The sequence below is a fragment of the Paroedura picta genome, chromosome 3 (genome assembly GCF_049243985.1).
Source record: "Paroedura picta isolate Pp20150507F chromosome 3, Ppicta_v3.0, whole genome shotgun sequence".
NCBI lineage: Eukaryota > Metazoa > Chordata > Lepidosauria > Squamata > Gekkonidae > Paroedura > Paroedura picta.
Genome location: NC_135371.1, coordinates 143,823,355 through 143,848,874, shown reverse-complemented (window position 1 = coordinate 143,848,874; position 25,520 = coordinate 143,823,355). Strand labels below are relative to the sequence as shown.

Here is a 25,520-nt window from a genome sequence, read left to right as displayed (position 1 = left end):
GTGCTAAACAAGGAAGGGTTGGACAAGAGGACTTCCCAATTGGGAAGGGAAGGTGTTCCAGAGGGGTGGGAAGGCGAATTTTTAACCCAAAAGGCAAGGGGCTTCAGCTCAGGCAGAATTTAACAAAGCCCCACATTCAGCTAATTAGATCCAGCTCCAGGTTAAAAAATGCTTTAACTGTGTAGGGACTTTAGAGCTACTTGTCCCCAGTTAAAAGCAGAAGACTCCAAACCTGCTCCAAATGGGAGGTGAGAAGTGGGGTGCCACAGGACTTGGTACTGGGTCTGGTACTTTTCAATATTTTTATCAGTGATCTGGATGAGGGGGTGGAGGGTCTCCTCATTAAATGTGCAAATGACACCAAATTGGGAGGAGTATTGAACACCCCAGAAGATAGAGTTCAAGGAGATCTGGACATGCTGGAAAAATGGACAGATGAGAACAAGGTGCAATTCAATAAAGATAAATACAGAATTCTGCATCGGTCACAAAAACGAGAAGCATGCATATTGAATGGGAGATACACGTCTGGGTTGCAGTGTGTACAAATGAGATCCTGGGGTACTTGTGGATGTGGAAGACTGTAGAAAGTCTGATGTGACTTGCCAGAGAATGGGCAAGAATGGATGCAAGGACAGAGCATACTCTCTTATTCTTTGAGAGTTTGGGAGGAAAGTCAGTGGATTGCTGGATTTTGGAAGGGAGAGATAGGAACAAAAGATCCCTGAGGCTGAGAGATCAGATTGTGTCATGCAGTTTAGAGAGTGTCTGAAAAAGTCATGTGTGTTAGAGAGAATCTGGCTAAGGCCAAAGTGAATCAGAGCAGCTGGAATGAAAAAACAGCTAGGCCGCTGACGTTTGAGCTGTGTGACCATGTGAGGTATTTTACTGCCTTCGTGCACTGACCATATAACAAAGAGATGTACTGTGTGGCAGAAATTGCTAATTACAATAAGCATCAAATAACAAACGTGTCACAGTTTTTTTCCTTCAGTGAAAAGATTTAATAGCAGAATTTGCTTGAAGAAAAAAGAACCGAAAACGTTTTGGTATGTACCTTCTTCAGTTCAGTTCTGTAAATATATCCTTATCCATTGTTGTTCCTCTATATATTTATGAAACAGCCTAGGGGGTGGGACGTGTCTGGCTGTCCAAGTTGGAATAGGGCCAATCAGGGTGCAGCTGGCTGCACCTTGATTGGACCTGCCCCTGCAGCTCCTTCCCTCTGTCCCTGGACTTTAGCCTCTTTGCTCTCAGATGCCTCAGTGCCTGGAGTCAGCAGCAGGTAAGGGGAGAGGCCCTGGGCAAAGGATTGTGGTGGAGGCCTCCTAACGAGGGCCTCTAGGCCTGCTAGGCTAGGCCTGCTGACGAGCCCCCCCCCCCCCCCCTGCTGGTTACAGACTGCTAAGGAGCTGAGTAGCTGACTGTTAAGGAGCTCTGTCCGTCCTGCTAATGAGCTGCCCAGTCCCCACCCACCTCACTTGATCTGGCTGTGAGCTGCCGCTCAAGGCCACCTTAAGCTGCCTGCCCAGGGGCCAGGGGCCAGGGGAGGGGACCCTTTCAAGGCCAGTTCTTAGGAATGGGCTTTGAAGCTAGTTAATGAATAATCCCCCAAATTAGCAATTTATACAAAAGGGGACACTTTACATGACTATATAAGAATAAGCAAAACACCTGTGTTCGATTTAAACAATCTATTATGAAAATACAGTGATTGATAACATCAACTATTATTACCGTCACATGAAAAATGGTAATGAAAATGCAAAGAGAAATCTTCAGTAGAGCAAAAACTTTTCAAAATTAATATAAATTCACCCAAAACAGTTGTATGTTACATTCAAAACGTTCAAATGGTGGTTGATTACATTTAGTGTAGCTGAGTAAGCTCATAGAGGCAGACACTGAGGTAAGCAACATTGTTTTTTCTACCTCTAAATTTTGTTGATGGTAAACACCATATTTGTCCTTAATGGATGTTCAACTTTAGAAGCCAATCTAAGTTCTTTGCCAACCACCAGTATTATACCAACATTCTACATTTTGTAACAAACTGCAAACATGGTTGCTATTGTTTTTCCAATTTATTACGAGTTCAGTGAGAAATATATAGGTCATTGTGGAATAGGAACACTTTCTGTGTTTGGGAAGAACTAGAGCAATGACCCTAGACTTAAGGCTTCCCCCCTTTCACTTAATAGCTAATCCATGCTTGCTGTATTTACATCATTGCATTGGAACTTGACCTTTCAGCATGTTAGCTCAGGTCTAGGGGACCTGACCATTAAAAATGACTTTTGCAATGGAAAACTGGTTGCAGCTGCCAAGGATGTGTTCACTATGCATTAATTTTAAAGAAAAGGTTTAGTTCACAGATTTCAGCTAGGATATCAAGAGAAAGCTGACAGGATAGTGTGGAACCCTAGGAAACAGAGTAGAAAACGACCACACTGTGATTTTAGATATTTTTAAAATCTCATTATAAGCGAATGGTGGAGTTCAGCACTGGATAAGATTGTCATTTTCACAGATAAACTTGAATCTCCAATCCCTGTATGGAGCCATTGTCTGCCCATTTCCTTGTAACTTTGAATGATCTTTAATGAAAAGTAGCAAGCCAGGGGTTGGCCTAAACTTTTTTCTTTCCTATCAAGTCACAGCCAACTTATGGGGTCAGAAAAACAGTTAGGAGTTAGCAGCAAAGGAATTAGCAGTTTAGGATTTGAGGGGGGCGGATGTCTGCCAGAGTAAAACCGTGCAGAAGTGCTGTTGAAAATAGACAATTTGTAACCAAAGGATCTCAATTGCAGGAATAAGGCCTCAGTCAGACTCAGAAACCTTTACTGGCAAACAGAATAAGACCTCAGTTCAAAAGGTCAAGGGAAGTGAAACATTGTTACTTTCCTTAATGTTCATCCCATTAATAAAAGTCACTTCTTGTTTTGATTAATCTTGTGGGCTGCACCTCTAAGAAAAAGAAGCAGTGCACAATTGAGCTGTTAATTAGAACTGAAGTAATTTGGTGTTGATTTGGAGTTAACAAGATTAAGCTGTGAGCCTTGTGTGGCCAGGGCTTGGGGCTTCTGTTCTTCTTGGTTAGGTGCCTAAATTTAGATCCTGCCTATCAGGAAGCAGCCAGCAGTCAAAACTCAGGCTAGAGCCCAGACTAAGACTCCTGTTAAGTGTGCTGCTTCATCAAAGAGAGCTGGAGTCACCCATCAGGTTCCACCCAGCAAGGGCCCATCAAAAGGGGACTTGGCTTGCTTGACAACTACTAAACATAGGCCCTCTCTTTGGGCTGAGGTATCCCAGGTCATACCTCTAAGGGGCAGCTGCACAGCCTGAACCTGTCAGTGGCCTTCGCGCACAGCCCAATTGGCAACCCCATGGCTAAGCGTGATATACAGTCCACCTTTGGCCAGGAAAGTCTCTGCATCCTTGGCTTTAAGCTCGAAGGTCGTACAGCTCTGTGGCAGGGGCTTCCTCAAGTTATTGAGCACCTTTCTGAGTGCACATAATAGTTGGAGTCCCCTGAACCACCTGCAGTTGCCATTCACAGTGGCAGGAGGCGGCCACATTCCGCTTTAGAGTAAGATGTTTCAAGTGAATCCAAGGAGACTTTTCTTTGGAGATATGCCCTAGCAAAGAGGAGCTGAACTTAGCATCATGAAGTTTGAAGAATGAATGAAGAGTGCACCCCATCAAGCAGCATTAGCACTTTGGGTGAGTCTTCCTCTTATGAGGGTTCCATGCATGTGGCTGGGAATTACTGGGCAGTTGGGGCTCATATTCCAAGATTACCAACTTAAGCACTTCAGGTAAGAGGGGGAATGTTGGTGCTAAGACAGTCTGGGGAACTGAGAAGTCCCATCCAGCATCTTATCCTGGTAATTTTGGAGATTCTGAGGACTTTCCAGGCATTCACCTTCCACATAAGATCAGAGAGCGCATTTTGGATGGCTATTACGTAGCAATCGTCTCCCTTCGTAAACCTCGCAGGGGCCCATGACCTGACAGGAATGGTGCTAGCAAAAGCAGTGGAGAGTGCACCTTCCAGAACTAACACATGGGCTACTACACAGTTCATACAGGTACTTATGTCCACTTATGCAGAACATGGCTGGCATCTGTCCAACCACGTGGACAATGTCCTCAAAGCCAGGCCAGGGAAGGCAACTTCACAGCCACTGAATACAACAAGGCCTTTCATAATCATAAGTGAACATAACATAGAGCAATGACATGATGGGACCACACAATGATAAATTGTGGCTATTGATGCTGGGGCCCCACATCAAGTCAAGGCCCAAACTTCAGGATCAAAGCAAGCTTTAAGTGTGACATCCCCTCCAGCATATATGCTGGGAATATAACCAGGGCAATGGATGCAGTGTAAAATCAACCATAATTGTGATGCCTGCCTTGGCTCCCGTTCCAGGTCATCATGCCTATGGGGTTTGAATGCATCACAGCCAGTCCTCCAACAGTTTTGGCAGCAAAAGAGTTGGAAGATAGTACTCCTCTGCTACTGCAGCTCCTGGCTCTTCCAAGTAATGCCCCCACTCTCTGCAAGTCCATCATGAGCCTAGCAAAGACTTCCATGTACCTCCATGTCCTCGTTAGATGCCTACCCAAACAGAGCAGTTGCTCAATATCCTTGTGAAGGCATCACCTTGGGTTTCCCCATCCTTTTGTCTGGCCTGTACATCCCCACAGATTGAGGTTCCTTGAAGTCATTCAGGGCATTGCCCAATGTTGTGGCCCTGAAGATTGCAAAGCAGCGTGCAGTGGACCCGGTAGTTGTCCATTCACCACCCTTCAATTCCCTAATCTTAGACTGTCTCTGCTAGGGATGGTTAAGAAGATCCAGTGTGAGTTTAGGCTTCTTCACCACCTGTGCTATCCAAAGTGATTTTTCATCAATGACGCAGTAGCCCCTGCATTGCACTCCGTTTGCTGTGCATCTTTCTGCCACAACCAGTTTTCATTGAGGATGTGAGATCATGATGCATCATAAACATTATAGGATTGCTGATTGGTTGTAATCAATATTCCCAGGAATAAGATGATCTACATTTTAAAAATGGCACTGAAGCAGCAGCCATACAGGCCAGTCAAGATTGGCAAAAACAAGTTTTTTTGGGGGGGAGGGGTGTCTCATTTCATTTTATACTACACTACTTGAGCAGAGAAACAGGTAGTATACCCATGGTGTAAATGGGCTAAAGAATACAGAAAAAGGCAAATTTTTGTGGAAGGCCACCAATCAAATTGCTAACTTCAAATTTTTACTCCCAGCACTTGTCATACTCAATTACTACAAGCATTTCCTGCTTTTCAAATAGTCTTCGGTAAACACCAGCTCAGCATTTAAATTGCTGAAAGCAGAATGTGTTCGCATGGGTTTCTGCCAAAGACCTTTTTATGCCAACCTATTGTTTGCCAGCTACTTCCTGGTGAGAATAACAATTCTGAACATACCTATGGATAGTGATGATGCAAGTCTATGCTTCATTCTGCAATTTGTACCACCTTAGAGAAATCTGGAATAGTATTATTGTGTCTTTTGTTCAGTAGGGTAAAAATAAAGCCCAGTTTGTACTGACCTGCTGAAGAAAGTTAATCTGTATCTATGTGGAAGATTGCAACTTCTTGCTGGGAAACCATGCCTTGCACATATGCTTGGTGGTGTCATGAAAACAGCAGTGGAATATGACAGAACTGGAATGTCAACAATTCCACTCAAATCCTGCTACAAGCAACATGCCATTGAGACAGATGTTTTGAGAGCATTTTGCTGCCATGGTAACTATCTAGAAATTCTTTAGGTAGTTTTGTGTCAAATATTCTTTTAATATTCTGTAAAATGGCAAAGGCTTCTTCTTCTTCTTCTTCTTCTTCTTCTTCTTCTGGTCATTCCTGAGATGCAGCTGGATGTTTTTAACTCAGGAAACTGTTTGTCTAAGTCTGAAGTACAGGGATTTTGGCAGCTGTTTTGTTGCTTTTCTCATTCAAATGAGTGTTCAGCCAAGTGTCATATTTCTTACTGTTCTCTTCACATTAGCAATATGATGAGTTTGGATGAAATCTGCACCTTCTGAAGAACTCCTCTCCCCTGGCTAGAATAAATGAACCTTTAAGTTTCAGGGCACTCTAACTCATCCCTGGCATTTCATTACGATTTCTCTCCCATTCTTCCGTTTTAGAGATTTTTTAAGACTATGTAATTATAATTCCGGAAACAAAACTTCTGGCTCGGGCTCCAGATGGAACGTTAGAAGCCATTGCCTCCAACAAGGTGCTTGGCAACCAAGGAAGAAATCAGATTCAGTGCAGATGTGCCATCCATTCATTCCTTTGGATAATGTTGTAGATGACTTTAGCATGAAGTTTTCATCCTGTTTTTACCACAGCGTTTAGAACTGGAAATTATCCTAGTCCAAGGAAAGCCATGTCTCCCAGTGCTAAATGGATACTGAAAGTATTTGAGATCCGCACTGTAAATTCCATATAATTCACAGTCTATTTGCATGGCTGCTTCTCGTGTTCTCTGTTCTCCACCTTTTTGCTAAACTAATGTGGGACAGAGAAATAGGGCTTGTTTACATGTGGGTGAAAGTGACTGACATCAGTTTTACTACTGAAAATAAGCAGGGTTGGCCTTATTAGTTTCCCTGCGTAAGCAACTGTCATCTATTCTTATTTAGGGTAATAAATAATATGTTTAATGCAATGTGTAGATTACATGAGAAGAGCTAGTTCTCTAGGTGTGATGTAGTGATTAGAGGGCCAGGCCACATCTAGGACATCCAGGTTCAAATCCCCCCTCTGCCATGGAAGCTCTCTGGGTGCCCTTGGGCCAGTCATATGCTCTCAACCTAACTACCTCATAGGATAAAACTGGGGGGGGGGGAGAGAACAGTGTAAGATGCATTCGGTCCCCAATGAGGAGAAAAACAGGGTATAAATGATGTAAATTGATCTTGATCTTCAGTACATGTTTAATACCACAGTATGGATGCAAACTTAGGCTGCAATCCTATCCACACTTGCTTGGGAATAATGCTTATTGAACTCAGTAAGATTTATCTCTAAGTAAGGCCAAGCAGCATATGTATCCTTTAGCCCAATGTAATTTCAGAGGACAGAAGTTTCATGAGAAAATAAAAAAAGCCCCCGCAGACATCTACAAATATTTTGGCTGCCAAGGAAACACTTCATGATAGTTCTTCCCTTGAGTCGTTCTTTGCTTTCATAACTATTCCCAGTGTGATCCAGTAGCTAGAGAATCTAGTTTGGGAGTCTCCTTGCTCCAAGGGGCTCAAGGCAGTTGTCCCACTTTATCTTTACAACAATTTTGTGAGGCAGGGAAGGTATCTGGAGAGGGTCTGCAGTAAAGTTACAAAGTGAAATTGATTTGTTTTGAACTTGTAGCTCCCTACTCTAAATTCAGCACATTAGTCATGATGCCCCACTGGTTCTGTATAGTTTCCTGCCCCCCCCCCCCATCCAGAAACCAGGCATGCCTCTAGCCTCATAGGGTTGTGGTGGGGGTCAACACTAAGTGCTTGTGAAATATTTACAGTAATAATATTAAGTGCAGCCAGATAGAATTCCATGTAAAACAGAAGCAGCAAGGTCATGCAGTGTGCTAGATAGTTTAACAAGTACAATTTAATTTGAAAATTATTTTTACCAATAGTTATTAAATGGGATCCTGTTCTGCTATACATGAAGGCCATGCAACCTTAATTGTACTGCATTCTATTCCTAGTTATAAAGTGAAAACGTCTGGTTATGCCCTGAAAGATTGGCTGTCCCCCAGGAAATGACTGCCAATAGTTTCTTTACTGTTGGGATGTATCCAGGACTGGATACATCCAGGTCTGAATTCAGAGGCATCAGGAACAAATGCTAGAAGGGAGAGAAAAAGAGGTCAGAAACACAAGTGTAATGGGCAAGGGGAAAAAAAGAACTGGAAAATGAATTGGAATGTGAGAGCATATTATATCTCCTTTGAAGAATGTTCTTGGTAGGTGGTTTGGAGAAAGCAGGGAATGGAGATTCCATGTGAGGAAGTATGCATGAGGCTGGGCTGTTGGATAGCAGTTCTTGGCAAAAACCATCTTGGCGCTGCCATGGTGAAGGAATTCAGATTCAGAAAATCTTTACTGGCCTAAATGGTGACCGAATTTAACAAGGAATTGGCTTGGGTTGGAGTTCTAAACAGGAACGGTTATTGGCATTACGTTAATTAGTGTGGGATTTATGTAAGGTGTTCTGTAAAGGCCTTGGAAGTCTGAATGAAAAGTGAGAAGAAACTGCTCTTCTGCATATGCTTGCTTAGGATAACACAGTTTTGTGGCTCAACCAATAAAATGCTGCTCTGAGGCCTCCCCTCTTACTAGCACAACTACCTAGATAGGGGTCTTGCAAAAGAAGAAAGCAATCTTCAGCATTAATTGTTGGTGGCATTTCTGGCTCTGTGGCACAGCCCCATCCTATGGTATAGGCAAAGGGAACACAATGCCACTTCGCAGGGAGAAGCCTAGAGCAGTGGTCCTCAGCCTTCCTAATGCCATGACCCTTTAATACAGTTCCTCATGCTGTGGTGACCCTCAACCATAAAATTATGCAAGTGTTCTTTCACAGACATTAAGCCAAAACTGATCAATGGTGTGAAGATCCATTGTTCATGATCTTAACACAGCCTGCAGCACCGCGGGTGCCACGGACTAAATAAAGCCGTAAGGGCTTTGTGGGAGGAGTTAGGGCGGGCTCTGTCCGGGATGAGGAAGGGTGCCGATTGGCCCCTTCCTCCAGACAGACCATCGGCCGGGCCAATCGGCAGGCACAAAGCGCCTGCCAATTGGCCCGGCCGATTCCCGCCCTGCCGACAAGGGAGCAACTGCGAGCCGCGCAGAGCGCGGCTCGCAGTTGCTCTCTTGCCGGCGGCCTGATGCGGCGGGAGGTGCAAAGCGCCTCTCGACGCATCAGGCCACCGCCCGAGGGAGCCCCCGGCAGTCACGCGGAGCGCGGCTGCCGGGGGCTCCCTGCGGGGAAAGGCTAGCGCTCACTGTATTTACACATACAATGGGCTTTGCCTCTAGTTGCCTCTAGTTGTATATAAATTGGTTATAAATCATATATAAATTGGCAGGTGCCTTCAGAAGGAGCGGCAACAGCCCACCCCCCTGGCCAAGCTGCTTGCCCTGCTGCGACTCCTGTGAAAGGGTCATTCAACTCCCAAAGGGATAGAGGACAGGGGAACCATGTATGCTATACCCTGAGCTCCTTGGAAAAAGAAAAGGCTAATAGTGAGAATGTGTTTTATAAAAATACCCCTTCATCTTAATTTGCGGCTTCTCTACAATTGAGACCAAAATATCTGCTGGGAGCTGGGGGGCAATTTAAATGCAGCTACCAATGCACAGTCCATGGTGGTGTGAAATAGCCCTATTTATTTATTTATTTATTTATTTATTTATTTATTTATTTTGACTTATTGCCCACCACTCTCGTAACAGACTTGTGGCGGGTTACAGCAGTCCGTTAAAACCCCATTAAAACCCATCCGGACATTCATCAGTACAGAGTGCTAAAACAGACTCCTAAAACAATTAAAAAACCACACCGGCCTCAACCATAAACTTGGCGGAAGAGTGCCGTTTTGCAGGCCCTACAGAACGCTGAAAGCTCAATAATCACTCCTCTGGTAAAGGATGACTTATAGATGCTGCTAGGATTAATATTCGTTTGGCAGTGGGCTTTTGAGTTTGAGATAATAACCACCAAGAACTGAGTGTCTTTAAGCAGCAGCTGGACAGATGCTTATCAAGGTTCCATTAGGCTGATCCTGCATTGAGCAGGGGGTTGGACTAGAGGGTCTGAATGGCCCATTCCAACTCTGTGATTCTATGAGTGCTTAGCAGGCTGGATAACTAAGCTTGCAGTGGGCAGGAAACAGCAAGCAATGTGCATTAGAAAAGGGGTAGAGATTCACTTTCACTCCCCATAAATAGCTGTTTTGATATGCTGGCTCATTTTGTTTTACCTTTGAAAGTTAATTTCATGAGAAAGGTTTTATTGCTTGTTTGTGGTGCCAAGGAGGGATGGAGGGTGAGGTAGAGGAATAAGCACACACACACACAACAATTTTGAGGTAACATGAAGGCTACAGCAATGGCACAGCATGGGGGTGGATCCCAACATCAACCAACCCACCTAAGGTCATAGAATCAAGTTGAAAGGGGCCATACAGGTCATCCAGTCCAACCTCCTGCTCAGTGCTGGGTCAGCCTAAAAAATCCATGTTAAGTTATCTGTCCAGCTGCTGCTTAAAGACTGGCAGTGAGGGGGAGCTCACATGTGAAAAATGTACCTGATGCTTGCATCCTGATGAGCCCCCATCCCCACCTGCCTGCTGTGGAGTGGCAAGGTAATGCATCACATGTGGGCTGGCCTCTACATGGTCCTTCTGCCACCTGGTGGTGTAAGCCAGCCTGCAGCCCCCACCTGGGGATGTGGCTATGTGGCTCCACAATAGGCCAACTCCCTATTCCTGTCCTCATGGCATTGTGAGGCCCACCTCCTCCTCACCTCATTCATGTCCTGAGCCACAAATTCTGACGTGAGGTGAGTCTATGTTGTGCTTCTGCAAAGCTGATGTCTGGCCAGCGTGATAACTTTTTAATAGACATACCGATCTGGATAGAACATCAGACTTGATATTGTTCACCCAGCTCTGCACGAGTTGATTTAATGCATTAAAAGGCAAAACAAGCCACTGTGATCTGAGATTTTGTGTTTGAAGTATTTTTATTGGTCCTAACAAATGGTATTACCTGGATTTTGTTTTTTTTTTACGTTTTTGAACAATGGGACTATCTATAGTTTTTGAAGAGGGACAAGCATCTCAACTGCGGGGATGGCAGATGGCCTTGTTTACCAGTGGCTGACCCTATAGAGCAGGGGTAGTCAAACTGCGGCCCTCCAGATGTCCATGTACTACAATTCCCAGGAGCCCCCTGCCAGCAAATGCCCACGAATGCTGGCAGGGGGCTCCTGGGAATTGTAGTCCATGGACATCTAGAGGGCCGCAGTTTGACTACCCCTGCTATAGAGGCATGTGAGGCTATTGGTACCTCAGCAGCTAGTCAAGACTCTAACCAGCACAGGAACAATACCAAAAATGCTAAATGGATACAATGGATCTTCCTAGAGAAACATGAAGTTGAACAGGGAGATTTGACTGTAGTAGTCATAAAGCTTCAGCAGTAATACGAGAATTTTTCCTGCTCTCTTTCTCATGATCAAGACATTTACTACTGCTTATACCACTGCAGTCTGCCAAGTTACTCCTGACAGATGTGGTAAACAAGCTGTGACTGGCTAGGGATAAAAAGTACTTTGCCTCAAAAAATTTCACTGTAAAATTTGTGAGAGCTCCCTTTACTGGCAAACAGATTTCAATAATGGGCCAACTCCAAAGGCCTCAATAACATGCATTGTTCCTCTGAAAGTCTACCCACCTCCCATGTCGAGCTATTTTCTGCCTTTCTAGATGGATAGTTGTAGGCCTAGCTACCCAAGCTGCACTCCTGCTGTAAAGGTGAGGACATCCTGCTTAGTGTGCACAACTGGCTAAGCTCACTAGAAGCAGCAGAAATTGTTGAAAGGGAGAATATGGTCCCAGCTTTGCAAGATTATTCTTGTTTTAGTTATGTGTCATGTAATGTGCTAAATGTCCCCTCAGTCACAATGATAATTAAATATTTGTTTTCATTTTTCATTTTCGTTATAGTGGCTATTATTAGTACACTGATTTGATAAACCTTATCATTTGCAGTGTGCAAATACAATACTCATTTAAAATTATGTTAGTCTGAATATGATATATTTTGTTTCTTTGCATAGGGAGTAGTATGGTGTGTATCCTGAATTCTTGAGTTGCATCAGTTGCTGCCTTATGTGATGTGCTTCTCTTGAAAAAGGACCATATCACTACATTATCTCCATTTTGCCATGTGACTTCCCCCTCCCCTCTTAGTAACTGAGGACTAAACAAATCTCTGCCCTCACCTGGATAGTCCAGGCTAGCCTGAGCTTGTCAAAATTGAAAGGTTTGCAGGTATAATAATAATAATAATAATAATAATAATAATAATAATAATAATAATAATAATAATAATATTATTATTATTATTATTATTATTATTATTATTATTATTATTATTATTTTATTTTATCACCCATAGCTTAGTTTGCTCTGTTAATAACGGCTCTCTGTGTGATGTCTTCTGACTCAAGACTCAAAGGAGAACTCTGTTCACCATAGAGTTAGATAGGAACACTGACCTACTGATCTCACTTACCTGTCCCTAGAGGGTAATTTACTGTTTTGGGGGTCCTTCCTTCTCTTTTCCTCCTTTTCTCAAGCCAGCAAGATGATGGAGCAGAGATTTAGTTTAGAGTAGGAACTTTCTCTTTACCATTGTTGGGAAATATGTGGAATTAAGTTCTCTAATAAATAGTTACTATATTAGTTAAGTACCACCTTGGTGAGTGTGCTTTTCTTTGTTTGTTGTTTTCTCACCACATACACTAAGCCAACTGTGCTTACTAGCCATACTAGGCACTTCTGAGATCAGAGAAACACTATTGCTCTTTTCCTGTGTGAACCTGAGTTCTCGCCAAAAGCCTATTCCCTGCTCCCCTTCCCAAGCCCAGGTAGAGAAGAAGAAGAGTTGGTTCTTATATGCTGCTTTTCCCTACCCAAAGGAGGCTCAAAGCGGCTTACAGTCGCCTTCCCATTCCTCTCCCCACAACAGACACCCTGTGAGGTGGGTGAGGCTGAGAGAGCCCTGATATTCTTGCTCGGTCAGAACAGTTTTATCAGTGCTGTGGCGAGCCCAGGGTCACCCAGCTGGCTGCATGTGGGGGAGCACAGATTCAAACCCGGCTCACCAGATTAGAAGTCCGCACTCCTAACCACTACACCAAGCTGGCTCTATATACATAGGTATATAATCTTTGTGAATCCCCTCCCCGGTGTCTCTGTCAAGATTCCTGTCTGCGAGCATATGTGATGTGTAGATCCTGAAATCTTCCAATAAAGACTTTTATTTAAAGCTTCAACCTGAAGCCTGGGAGTGATTCTGCGGGGTCTCAACCGCATGGTTCCTCACAACAGTGTTGCTTAATTAGGGTAAATGGGTGCGGGGAGTGAGACTGGGTATTGACAAGATTAAATGAAGGTGAGGCAATAGGTTCTTGGGATTCCCTTTATCCTAACGATGCCTCTCCCTGGGGCGGGGAGGAAGTTATTAGCAGGTCAGCTGCTATTTCCCACACCTCTAAACCACATGTCTAGACTTGTTTCTGGCTGACAAACATTTTAGTGTCACTTTGGGCCAGCTGGCAGTGTGTTGCTCGTGATATTTGAAATTACATGGTTTTCTATTTATAAACTGGACCTCAGAGCGAGTAGGGGTCTGACTGCTCACAGAGATGTTCAGAAGCAAGTTCAAAACAACCAAGAAACAGAACACATTAAAACTACCTGTACCCAAACATGAATCATCCTTTTAAAAACCACTCCTACGGTCTTACCACTAAATGGCAGACAGATTATCAATTATGAATCATTGTTCTACAGCCAGAACTCTCACCTTTAATTCAGGTGATGGAGTGAAGAAGAGAAACTCTAATCTTAGACTCATTCAATTCTGTCTTCCTCACATAAGCCAATTCATTACAAGGAAATGTCTGGGCCTCTGAATCAGGTGTTTCCTGAATTAACGTAGCCTATACAAAATGTCCCCCTTCAAGGATCGCTGCCTTGTTGTGGCAAGGGGGCTTGCGTAGTTCAGTGAAGCTATGAGCTATACCGTGCAGGGCCACCCAAGACGGACAGGTCATAGCTGAGAGCTCTGACAAAAGGTGATCCACTGGAGAAGGAAATGGCAAACCACTCCAGTATCTTTGCCATGAAAACTCTATGGACAGTTCCAATAGGCATAACGATATGACGCTGGAAGATGAGCCCCTCAGGTCGGAAGGTGTCCAATATGCTACTGGGGATGAGCAGACGGCTAGTACGAGTAGCGCCAGAATGAATGAAGCGACTGGGCCAAAGCCGAAAGGACGCTCAGTTGTGGAAGTAACTGGTGGCGAAAAGACAGTCCGATGCTGTAAAGATTTGTATTCCATAGGAACCTGGAACATCAGATCCATGAATCAAGGCAAGCTGGACGTGGTCAAACAAGAAATGACAAGACTGAACATCGACATTTTAGGAATCAGTGAACTAAAATGGACAGGAATGGGTGAATTTAATTCAGATGACCATCAGGTATACTACTGTGGACAAGAATCTTGCAGAAGAAATGGAGTAGCCTTCATAATCAATAAGAGAGTAGGAAAAGCAGTCTTGGGATACAATCCCCAAAATGACAGAATGATCTCAGTTCGAATCCAAGGCAAACCATTCAACATCACAGTGATCCAGGTCTATGCCCCAACCACTGCTGCTGAAGAGGATGAAGTTGATCAGTTCTATGAAGCCTTACAACACCTTCTAGAAGCAACGCCAAAAAATGATGTGCTTATCATCATGGGGGATTGGAATGCTAAAGTAGGAAGCCAAAAGATAACCGGGATAACAGGCAAGTTTGGCCTTGGAGTACAAAATGGAGCAGGGCACAGGCTGGTAGAATTTTGTCAAGAGAATACAATGGTCATAGCAAACACTCTTTTCCAACAACCCAAGAGACGACTCTACACATGGACATCACCAGACGGTCAACACAGAAATCAGATTGACTATGTGCTCTGTAGCCAAAGATGGAAAAGTTCTATCCAGTCAATAAAAACAAGACCAGGAGCTGATTGTGGTTCAGATCATGAGATTCTTGTTGCAAAATTTAGGCTTAAATTGAAGAAAGTAGGGAAAAGCACTAGGCCACTCAGGTATGAACTAAATCATATCCCCAACGAATACACAGTAGAGGTGACAAATAGATTTAAGGAATTAGATCTGATAGACAGAGTGCCTGAAGAACTATGGACGGAGGTTCGCGACATTGTACAAGAGGTAGCAACTAAAACCATCCCAAAGAAAAAGAAATGCAAGAAATCAAAATGGCTGTCTGAGGAAGCTTTACAAATAGCTAAGGAGAGAAGGGAAGTGAAAGGCAAGGGAGAAAGAGAAAGATACACCCAATTGAATGCAGAATTCCAGAGAAAAGCTAGAAGAGATAAGAATGCCTTCTTAAATGAACAGTGCAAACAAATAGAAGAAAACAATAGAATGGGGAGGACCAGAGATCTTTTCAAGAAAATTGGAGATATGAAGAGAACATTTCATGGAAAGATGGGTATGATAAGGGACCAAAATGGTAGGGGCCTCACAGAAGCAGAAGAGATTAAACAAAGGTGGCAAAATTATACAGAAGAGCTATACAAGAGCGAGCTTAACATCCCTGATGACCACAATGGGGTAGTTACTGACCTGGAGCCAGACATCCTGGAATGTGAAGTCAAATGGGCATTAGGAAGTCTGAGCAACAATAAAGCTAGTGGTGGTGACAGCATTCCAGTTGAACTATTCAAAATCTTAAAGGACGATGCAGTAAAAGTGCTACACTCAATATGCCAACAAATTTGGAAAACTCAACAATGGCCACAGGATTGGAAAAGGTCAGTTTACATTCCAATCCCAAAGAAGGGCAATGCCAAAGAATGTTCAAACTACCGCACCATTGCACTAATTTCTCATGCTAGCAAAGTTATGCTCAAAATCCTACAAGCTAGGCTCCAGCAATATGTGGACCGAGAACTTCCAGAAGTACAGGCAGGATTTCAAAGAGGCAGAGGAACTAGAGATCAAATTGCCAACATACGCTGGATCATGGAGAAAGCTAGGGAGTACCAGAAGAACGTCTACTTCTGCTTCATTGACTATGCTAAAGCCTTTGATTGTGTGGAGCACAACAAATTGTGGCAAGTTCTTAAAGATATGGGAATACCAGAGCATCTTATTTCTCTCTTGAGAAATTTATATGCAGGTCAGGAAGCAACAGTGAGAACTGAACATGGAATCACTAACTGGTTCAAAATTGAGAAAGGAGTGCGGCAAGGCTGTATACTGTCGCCTTGCCTATTTAACTTTTATGCAGAGCACATCATGAGAAATGCGGGATTAGAGGAGTCACAAATTGGGATCAAGATTGCAGGGAGAAATATCAACAACCTCAGATATGCAGATGATACCACTCTAATGGCAGAAAGTGAAGAGGAACTAAAGAGCCTGTTGATGCGGGTGAAGGAGGAGAGTGCAAAAGTTGGCTTGAAACTCAACATCAAGAAAACAAAGATCATGGTATCCAGCCCTCTCAATTCATGGCAAATAGATGGGGAAGAAATGGAGATAGTAACAGATTTTATTTTCCTGGGCTCCAAAATCACTGCAGATGGGGACTGCAGCAAAGAAATTAAAAGACGCTTGCTCCTGGGGAGGAAAGCTATGGCAAATCTAGACAGCATCCTAAAAAGCAGAGACATCACCCTGCCAACAAAAGTGCGTTTAGTCAAGGCTATGGTATTCCCAGTTGCAATGTATGGCTGCGAAAGTTGGACCATAAGGAAGGCCGAGCGTCAAAGAATTGAGGCTTTTGAACTCTGGTGCTGGAGAAGACTCTTGCGAGTCCCTTGGACTGCAAGGCGAACAAACCGGTCAGTCCTAGAGGAGATCAGCCCTGACTGCTCTTTAGAAGGCCAGATCCTGAAGATGAAACTCAAATACTTTGGCCACCTCATGAGAAGGAAGGACTCCCTGGAGAAGAGCCTAATGCTGGGAGCGATCGAGGGCAAAAGAAGAAGGGGACGACAGAGAATGAGGTGGCTGGACGGAGTCACTGAAGCAGTAGGTGCAAACTTAAATGGACTCCGGGGAATGGTAGAGGACAGGAAGGCCTGGAGGATCATTGTCCATGGGGTCACGATGGGTCGGACACGACTTCGCACATAACAACAACAACATACAAAATGTATCCTACACTTTTCAGAGGCATTCCATACTCACGTGGGAATTCTCATGCATCCTGGGGTTAATCTATACAATGAACACAATTAAGGGAAAGGGGTAGAACTTAGGGTGTCATGTGTTTGAATACTTCTTCCAGGAAAAAAAATCTTTACATGTAAAAAATTCCAGTGTGTTTTTCCTTGTAAGCTGCTTTCCAGTGTGCAGTGAGCTTGTTTCACGATCAGTAATAAGATTCTTTCTTTCACATGCCCTGAAGAAATATAGTCCAGGAAAAATGTTATCCCCTAAATTAGGGATCCCCAATGTAGCGCCCGTGGGCATCATAGTGCCCTCTGACAGCTTTCCTGACACCAACCAAGTATTTTCAGAAAGAGGGTTTTCCCAGGTTAATTAGCCATTGAAAGTTTGATTGGCTGTGTAGATGTTTTAAATGTTTTGACCACAGCTGTTTCCATGGCACAAGCACTGTGTGAAGACACTGCTGCTCTGCCTCCTATAGCAGCCATTGTATGGCTGTGCCCACCAAGCTACCTCAGGATTCCAAAGGTACCTACAGCCTCAGAAAAACTGGGGTCCCTTGTCTTGGATTGCGTACTAGTTCAGTTGCATTTTAAATTAGATATCTTATGCTGTTTGATTAAAAAAAATATTATGAGCCTCAGTGAGAAAGCTGGGCTGTGAATGAAGTAAGTGAAATAAACTTTCTTTTGTTTATGCAGTTCTGCCTTTCAGGATATTCAAAACATTTTAAAACTGTGTTGGCTGGATGGTACAATCAGTGGGGTCTTTTTGGCCACTTGTAGGGATTCTTGATAGCATACCTTCCATCTGGTCCCTATTTACCAGGAATACTTGCTATTTTCTGGAATATGTTCTTGGTGAATCCCTGTCCCTATTTTTGCCTTTTAGAATAAAAGAATCAGGGTTGGAGGGGGCCATACAGGCCATCTAGTCCAACTCTCTGCTCAATTCAAGATCAGCCTAAAGCATCCATGGTAAGTATTTGTCCAGCTGCTGCTTAAAGACTGCCCAAGAGAGGGAGCTCACTACTGCCTTAGGTAGCCAATTCCACTGCTGAACTACTCTGTGACAATCCCCCCCCCCAAAAAAAATCTAGCTGATATCATTCTACATGTATTTTAAACCCATTACTATCGGTTCTATCCTCTACTCACAACAAGAACATTTCCGTATCCTCCTCCAAGTGACAGTATTTCAAATACTTAAAGACAGCAATCATGTCCCCTCTCAACCTCCTCTTCAGGCTAAACATTCCCAAGTCCCTTAGCCTTTCCTTATAGGAATTGGTTCCCAGGCCCTGGATCATCCTCGTCACTCTCCTCTGCACCCTCTCAATTTTGTCCATATCCTTTTTGAAGTGAGGTCTTCAGAACTTCTCACAGAACTCCAAGTGTGGTCTGACCAATTTGGTATACAGTGGGATTATGACAATTGTGATTTTGATGTGATGCTTTTTGATACAGTCTAAGACTGCATTTGCCTTCTTTACCGCTGCATCACACATTTGCTCATATTTAGCTAACAGTCTCCAAGTACCCCAAGATCTCATATACAAACACTGCTACCAAGAAGTGTATCTCCCATCCAGTATGCAGGTTTCTCACTGTACTTTGCCTGTACTTTGCCTACCACCATGCCTAAATGTGTCTGTATTCCTCTGGGGAAACACAATAGTAAAAATAGCTACTGAGTATTTCTTCTTTCTCTCTGTCTTCTGTCAGATTTTCTCCATCCCCACCCAACAGAAGGCCTATTGCTTCATTTATCTTCTGTTGGTTCCTCACACATCTGAAGAAGCTTTTTTTGTTATAATGGACTTCCCAGCCCAGGCTCAACTCACTCTTGACTGTGGCCTCTCTGATAGCTGACCTACAGTGCCTTGTCCTGCAGATACTTTCTTTAGAGGTCTGTCCTTCCTTCTATTTTTTGAACATTTCCTTTTTCTTCCTTAGGTCCTCCTGAAAAACTCTGTTCATCCAAATAGGCTTCTTGGATCTTCTACCATGTTTCTGTCTTGTTGAATTATCCATGGCTTGATCATGCAATAGCTCTTGTTTAAGGAGAGTCCACCCATCACTTATTTTTTCTCTTCTAGAATTCTTGTCTCTGGGATGACTCTTGTCATGTCTCTGAGCTTATTAAAGCTGCCTTAGGAAGTCTAATATCTGACAATGAACTTCCTTGGCCCTCCATTTCAAAAAGAAATTCTAGGGACACTACCCCCCCCCCCAGGGTCCCCCACCTCTTTCACTCCAAGGACCAGACCTTGCTTGCTGGTTAGTATTAAGTTGGGCTAAGCCTCTCATAGGTTCTTCCACCAGTTGATAAATGAAACTGTCAAACCAGGTAGGTCTGGATGATTAGTCAGGTTTGTTTCCCAGTACACATCAAGGAAATTGAAGCTATCCATAATGACAAGGTCCTGTTGCCTAGATATTCTATCATGGTACTCAAAGAGGGCAGCACCCTTGTCCTCATCCTTGTCAGGTGGTCTGTGGCAGAGGCCAACCACTAGACTCTTTGTTTTTCCCTCCCTTATCTTCACCCAGACACTGGAGTGTCACTCTCCTCCTCTAGTATTTCTTTACAGGGAAGCTCTCTCCTTACATACACTCTACCTCCTGTTTCTTTTGAATTTGTATCTATTCACTACTGCATTCCAGTCATGGAAATCATTCCAAGTCTTTGTAATACCTACTAAATCATATCTCTCTTTCTGCATGAGAAGCTCAAACTCTTCCTTTTTATTGCCCATACTTCGGGCATTCATATATAGGCACCTGAAGCCTCATACCCTTGGTTCCATTTGACCCAGCCTTCCCGGGCAGGCCACTGCTATTTGCTCTCCTACATTATAATATCTATGTTGGATATCTCCTTCCTTTTTGGCTTCATTTTAAAGCTCTCCCGATGAATCTCCCCAGGTTTGAAGATGCCCTGTTAAAATTTTGTCAGTGTGGCTTTTGGCCAGGTTTAATAATGTGTATGCTGGGAGGTTTGATCCCTAGTATAATAACTGGAATGTTCTAAACACATCCGGATTTTCACCTGTGATATGTATGAGATGAGGAATATTAGTAACGAGGAGGCAGCGTAAATGGAATGTGCTGAACAGTGTTGAGATTACTAGTCAAACCTATGATTTCTATGTCTAGTACAAAATAATTTCTATTTACCCTGGAAAGGTTCTTCCTCTCATTCTAGAACTCCCCTCCGCCCCATACTTCTATTGTTTGCCACTACTTTTGCTGATGTGCAGCATCTTGTCTCTTTTTATCCACTGTTTTTGGCTGAGTAGTCAGGCAAATAAATTACAGGGGCACCTAAAAACATAGCTGGATATCTGTAACCTGTTATCTGTAACCTGCTTTCTGATCCATGACATAATTGTGGCTCATCTCCTTTAGAAGCTATTCAGAAAAGCAGAAAATAAACACATATTTACCTTTAGAGGAGATTAAAACCCCCAAGATATAAATGATTCCAGCACATTTTAAAATTAGGGTGGCTATTTTGGCAGTTATTTTTTCATCTTATGTGTTGGGTACTTTTAATAGAATGCTCTTTAAGCTAGTTTTTCTAAATTGCGTTATTCATTTTCTATAATGGTTAATGGTAAATTCTGATATATATCACACTAGAAAGATACACTAAAATTTGGGAGAGGGTTCTGGAGGAGCACTAGGAAAGCATTGTTAATTTGAGATGAAGAATAATCTTTGGATGATAACGTATTACTCTTAGTATTTGTCTAGCCACATGTTAATTTTTGCCTCTTGAATCTATTTGCCTGTCAAGCGATCATCTTTTTATCCTGCCCTCCCCCCCAAGGAATTCAGGATGATGTATGCGGTTTATTCAGTTTTAGCTTCTGAACAACCCTGAGAGGTAAGTATGGTTGAAAGACAGTGACTAGCCCAAGATCAGTAAGTATTAAGTACTGAAGAAGTGACCTTTGATTTGAAAATGCTTTTGCTGGAATAGATGTAGTTTTTTCTTAAGGTGCTGCTGGACACCATCTTTAGTTATGAGAGTAAAAAATATGGGGATGCTGACATTATGGCCTGAGAAAATAAAGAGGAATGAGTAACTGTTTTAAGAAAAAAAGCTTTTATAGTGTCACAGCTGTTGGCTGTATCTCAGACACCTGAACTTCTGAGAAATGCAGTTTAATGATCAACACAGGCTGATGTGGGATAAAACTGTGCCAGTATTGATCAGCCAAAGTCTGAAAAAAGGTCACAGACAGAGAAAAGTACAACAGGTTAAACAAATAGACGTCCTTGAGGCTTAAATACTGTGGGCTACTTTTTCTTCAAGGATAGGAATTGAAAGTTTCTTGTTTGTGGGAACCTTTTTAATGGTGTTTGTCAATGGCTTTAAAAGAGAAAAGATGTGATTTGGCTTATTCTCTTAAAACAACAATGAATCAAAAAGAAAACACTGCACTCCCTAGAATACAAAAATCCAAATAGCATGTCATTCAGTGGGAAAGAAGTGAATGATTTTCTGGGCAGAAGTTTAAAAAACCCTTCCTACTCCCCTACTATTGTTTTTCTGTCCAGAATTTTCCTCCTCTTGCTGCAATGAAGCCAAGATCCCGAAAGATATATATTTAATCCTCCATAGCTTCTCCCCACCCACTCAAAGCACAATGTCAGAAGGATGTGGCTTTTGTTTTTCCTAAGCATTTTTTAGAAATGACATGGCTCGCACAGGAGACCATGGCTACAAGAAAATAATGTGGTGGAGATTTTGGGGAGTGGAACTTTTTGAGGGAGGGGTTTTGGGAGGGGGTAACCTCAGCAGGATATAATGTCATAGAATCCATCCTCCAAAATAACCATTTTCTCAAAGGGAACATATCTTTGTCAACTGGAAATCAATTATAATAGCAGGAGAAGTTGGCAACTCTACTGTCCCAGCTAATGCCGCCTGATTATATTTTCCTTTGATAACCCTGTACAACTGGCTGAGCGGGAGGTGTGGCTATGATCCTCCACGTGTCCTTTAATTTCTTGAGATTTCCAGTTCTAACCATCACTGGCAATGACTGTATGCTCCTTACATTAGGAACTAAGGCCAGATTAGTCATCTAATTCCACATATGGATATAAATCCCCACCTGATCACGCCCTCTCCAGCAATTTTTGTCTTGAGAGCGAGTTATATAAGATAATCTAATTGGTGTATAATAACATTTCTGTATTACTTTAATACCATGTTCTTGAACATTCATAGATAGTGAATTAAAGGGGACTCGCATAAATATTTTATACCATTCCTCTTTAATGCTCATATGAAGTATTAATTCCCATATCTTCCTTATAGATAGACAACTTGGCTGCCCCATATCTAATAAGGTTTTATATAATCTTGATATTAATTTGCCTTCTATCATTCTATATTTTCCACTAATTATTCAAATTCTGTTAACTGTCTGTTCATTTATTCTTGAATTTTTTTAAAGTATGTAATTGGTAGCTTAGAAAACATTTATAACTGGGAGGGAAACTGGGAATGATGTCTAATAGAGCCCATTCTCCATCTTCTTCTACTGAATTTTTAATATTTTAAAGGTATAGTGGCCAGGGAGCTCATTCCACCAGCTTGGGGCCAGGACAGAAAAAGCCCTGGCTCTGGTCAAGGCCAGGCATACCTCTATTAGGCCAGGGATCTCCAACAGATTTGCTCGTGGAGTGGAGTGCTCTGTGAGGGGCATAAGAAAGTTGGCAGTTCCACAGATATGTGGGGCCCAGACCATGGATGGCCTGAAAGGTTAACACCAAAACTTTGAACCTGATCCGAGCTGTAACTTGTAACCAATACAGGTTGGAAATGAGCCCTCTAAGAAGTTCCACTGAGGACCTTAGCAGCTGCATTTTGCACCCGCTGCAATTTCCAGGTCAGAGACAAGGAGTTACATAGAGCGAGTTACAGAAGTCCAATCAGGAGATGACCATTGTATGGATGATTGTGGCCAAGCAATCCGAGGACAGATAGGGCACTACTAGCCTTTTTTGGTGCAGATGGAAAAATGCCATCTAGGTTACTCCTGTGACTTGAGATTCCATGGATAGGAAGGTGTCCAAGATCATACCCAAATTTTTGGCTGTGAGATGTTGAGTTGCACCCCTGCCATTGCAGGTAAGCATGCTTCCTTATCTGTTGCCTTCCTGTCTAGCCACAGGATCTTCATCTTGGCAGGTTAAGTTTCAGGCAACTCTACTCTAACCATCTAGCTATGGCTTTCAAACATCTGGCAAATGTATCTGGGAGTCCAGCAGCTATCCATCAAGAGACAGTTGCTGAGGGCAGATCCTGCCTTGTCAGCCAGGCATGTCATCAGGAAGCCCACCACATTTTTCCTTGGAGCTTCATAAGTTTTGTAGTCCACTGTCCATATATATTTCATAGAAAATGCTAAACCTGTGCTTCTTAGCTTCCTTAATTCAAATACCTAGTATTTGCCCTGGTACAGCTTTCCTCTTTTATGTTGCATAAATAAATAAATGGGAAAGGACAAAGGAGTGTGGTGCATGACACCTTTCATGGATAAGTACGTGCTTTACAGTTTGAGCAAGTAGAAAGGAAAGCTTATCAGTCTGTTGGCCTAATACAAACAAGTCTGTCTGTAATGGTGGTAATTAAGCATGTTCATAGGCTTCAAAGAGAAAAAAAGGGTGGCGAGACAGAACCAGACTCAAGTTTCCAGTTCCTGGTTTATCTTATTCTTATGGAAAGTATCTCCATCCTTTCTCAGAAATGAGAAACAAAAGGCTGAGCATGAGTCTGTAGTAGGACACTGCCATGAAAATAAGATCCATCAAAATCATCCTGCAAATTACCTTTTCTGAAAAGTGTGTACGTTTCATGGTCAGAAAACACCTCCCTAAAACACTGAATAAACTTGAAGACATTTGTCGTAAATTTTAAGAGATTACATAAGCATTCATCCAAAAATGCCCCCCTGAGGGTTACTGAAAGTTTAACTTCTGTTTTCTTTTCCACACAAACAGGATGTGGCTGCTCAACCACTAAAACTGCACCAAAATAGTCTCTTTCCAGTTCTCATCATGATGCCAAATTGTTTGGACCCTTATGGATTCCACACATTGTGTCTGATTGTGGAACTGGATGGTGCTGAAGTTATCTAAATCAGGGGTAGTCAAACTGCGGCCCTCCAGATGTCCATGGAAGCTCATGGGAATTGTTGTCCATGGACATCTGGAGGGCCACAGTTTGACTACCCCTGATCTAGATAGATGTATGGAGATATGTAGTTACATGTAGTGATGGATGAAAGTGCCAATAAGGCACAGATGACTTATGGTGACCTGGGTGTAAACTGCACGGAGCTTTTATTCCAACCCCAGATCGATGCAGTCCCTGCCCTCTACACAGAATGCGATTTCCGTTTGGATTTTGGGCGATTTTAATTTTCCTTCTGCAGCAAGAAGGATTGATCTGGAGTGACCCTACCTTTATTGTGCGATATCTCCGACTGCTTTTAATCCTGAATATCCAGCTTCAGAAAGAAAGCTCCGTGGTAGAGAACCTCTGATAGGCTACACCTGGTCATGTGACATGCTTGCCTTAAAGGAGAAGCCCCTAATTTCTCTCAACTTCTGTCGATCCTGGATTTTTCTTCCCTCCTCTGCCTTTTTTGAACCTCTCCCCCTCCCCTCCAAGAAAAGAAAGAGGCTCCCTGCCTGGCTCCTCTCCCCCCCCCCTTCAAGAAAAGAAAGAAAGAGGCTTGGCTCCCCCTACCTTCTGAGCCTCCCTAACCACGTGCAGAAGACTTTCCTGTTTCAATGGGGAAGGGGGGGAGAGAGAGGAAGACCCGAGTTCAAAGCGATCTGAATTCAATAGGATTGACAATGGAATAAAGAAAGTAAGTGCAGACTGGTGTGTTTTCAGGACATTCAGAGGTCGTTTGCCACTGCCTGTCTCCGTGTCATCAGCCTGGTATTCCTTGGACGTCGCCCTTCCATACTAGCCCAGGCTGACCCCGCGTAGCTTCTGAGATCAATATGACTTGCATACAAATGAAACATTTCATCATCATTATGTCTGGACATCTGAGGATACACCCAACTGAATAAACAACACATCATCTTTAACCCTATGGCATTTGGCTATTCAAAAGCATCTGTTTATTCTTATGGAAAATTGGAAGGTATCAATATTCCAGATATAAAAAATGAGTGACCTTGAATGACTATTGGAATACACTGATTCTTTCTACTTTGTTCCCACTGGTCAGATGTCTTTCCTATTGGTCAGAAAACTTCACTGTTGTGCATATGAGAAAAACTGGGAAAGTTCTGAAGGAGAGATACACTTTGAATTTAGAACCCTTATTGTGAACTTTGGGTGCTGAGCACTTTAAAGGGTTCTCCCGCAAATAGATTTCATATGTTCTAACCTAGTATTTTAGGAAAGGGCAGTA

At 42.9% G+C, this 25,520-nt stretch overlaps 1 long non-coding RNA gene across 1 annotated transcript; it reads left to right on the top strand.

Annotated features, from left to right (window-relative positions):
• The first annotated feature begins 5,257 nt into the window (after window positions 1-5,257).
• On the top strand, window positions 5,258-25,286 carry LOC143831341 (uncharacterized). The gene is made up of 4 exons (XR_013228837.1): window positions 5,258-5,805; window positions 17,957-18,042; window positions 20,867-20,956; window positions 24,989-25,286. It is a non-coding gene; the product is annotated as an uncharacterized LOC143831341 (long non-coding RNA).
• Window positions 25,287-25,520: the final 234 nt, after the last annotated feature.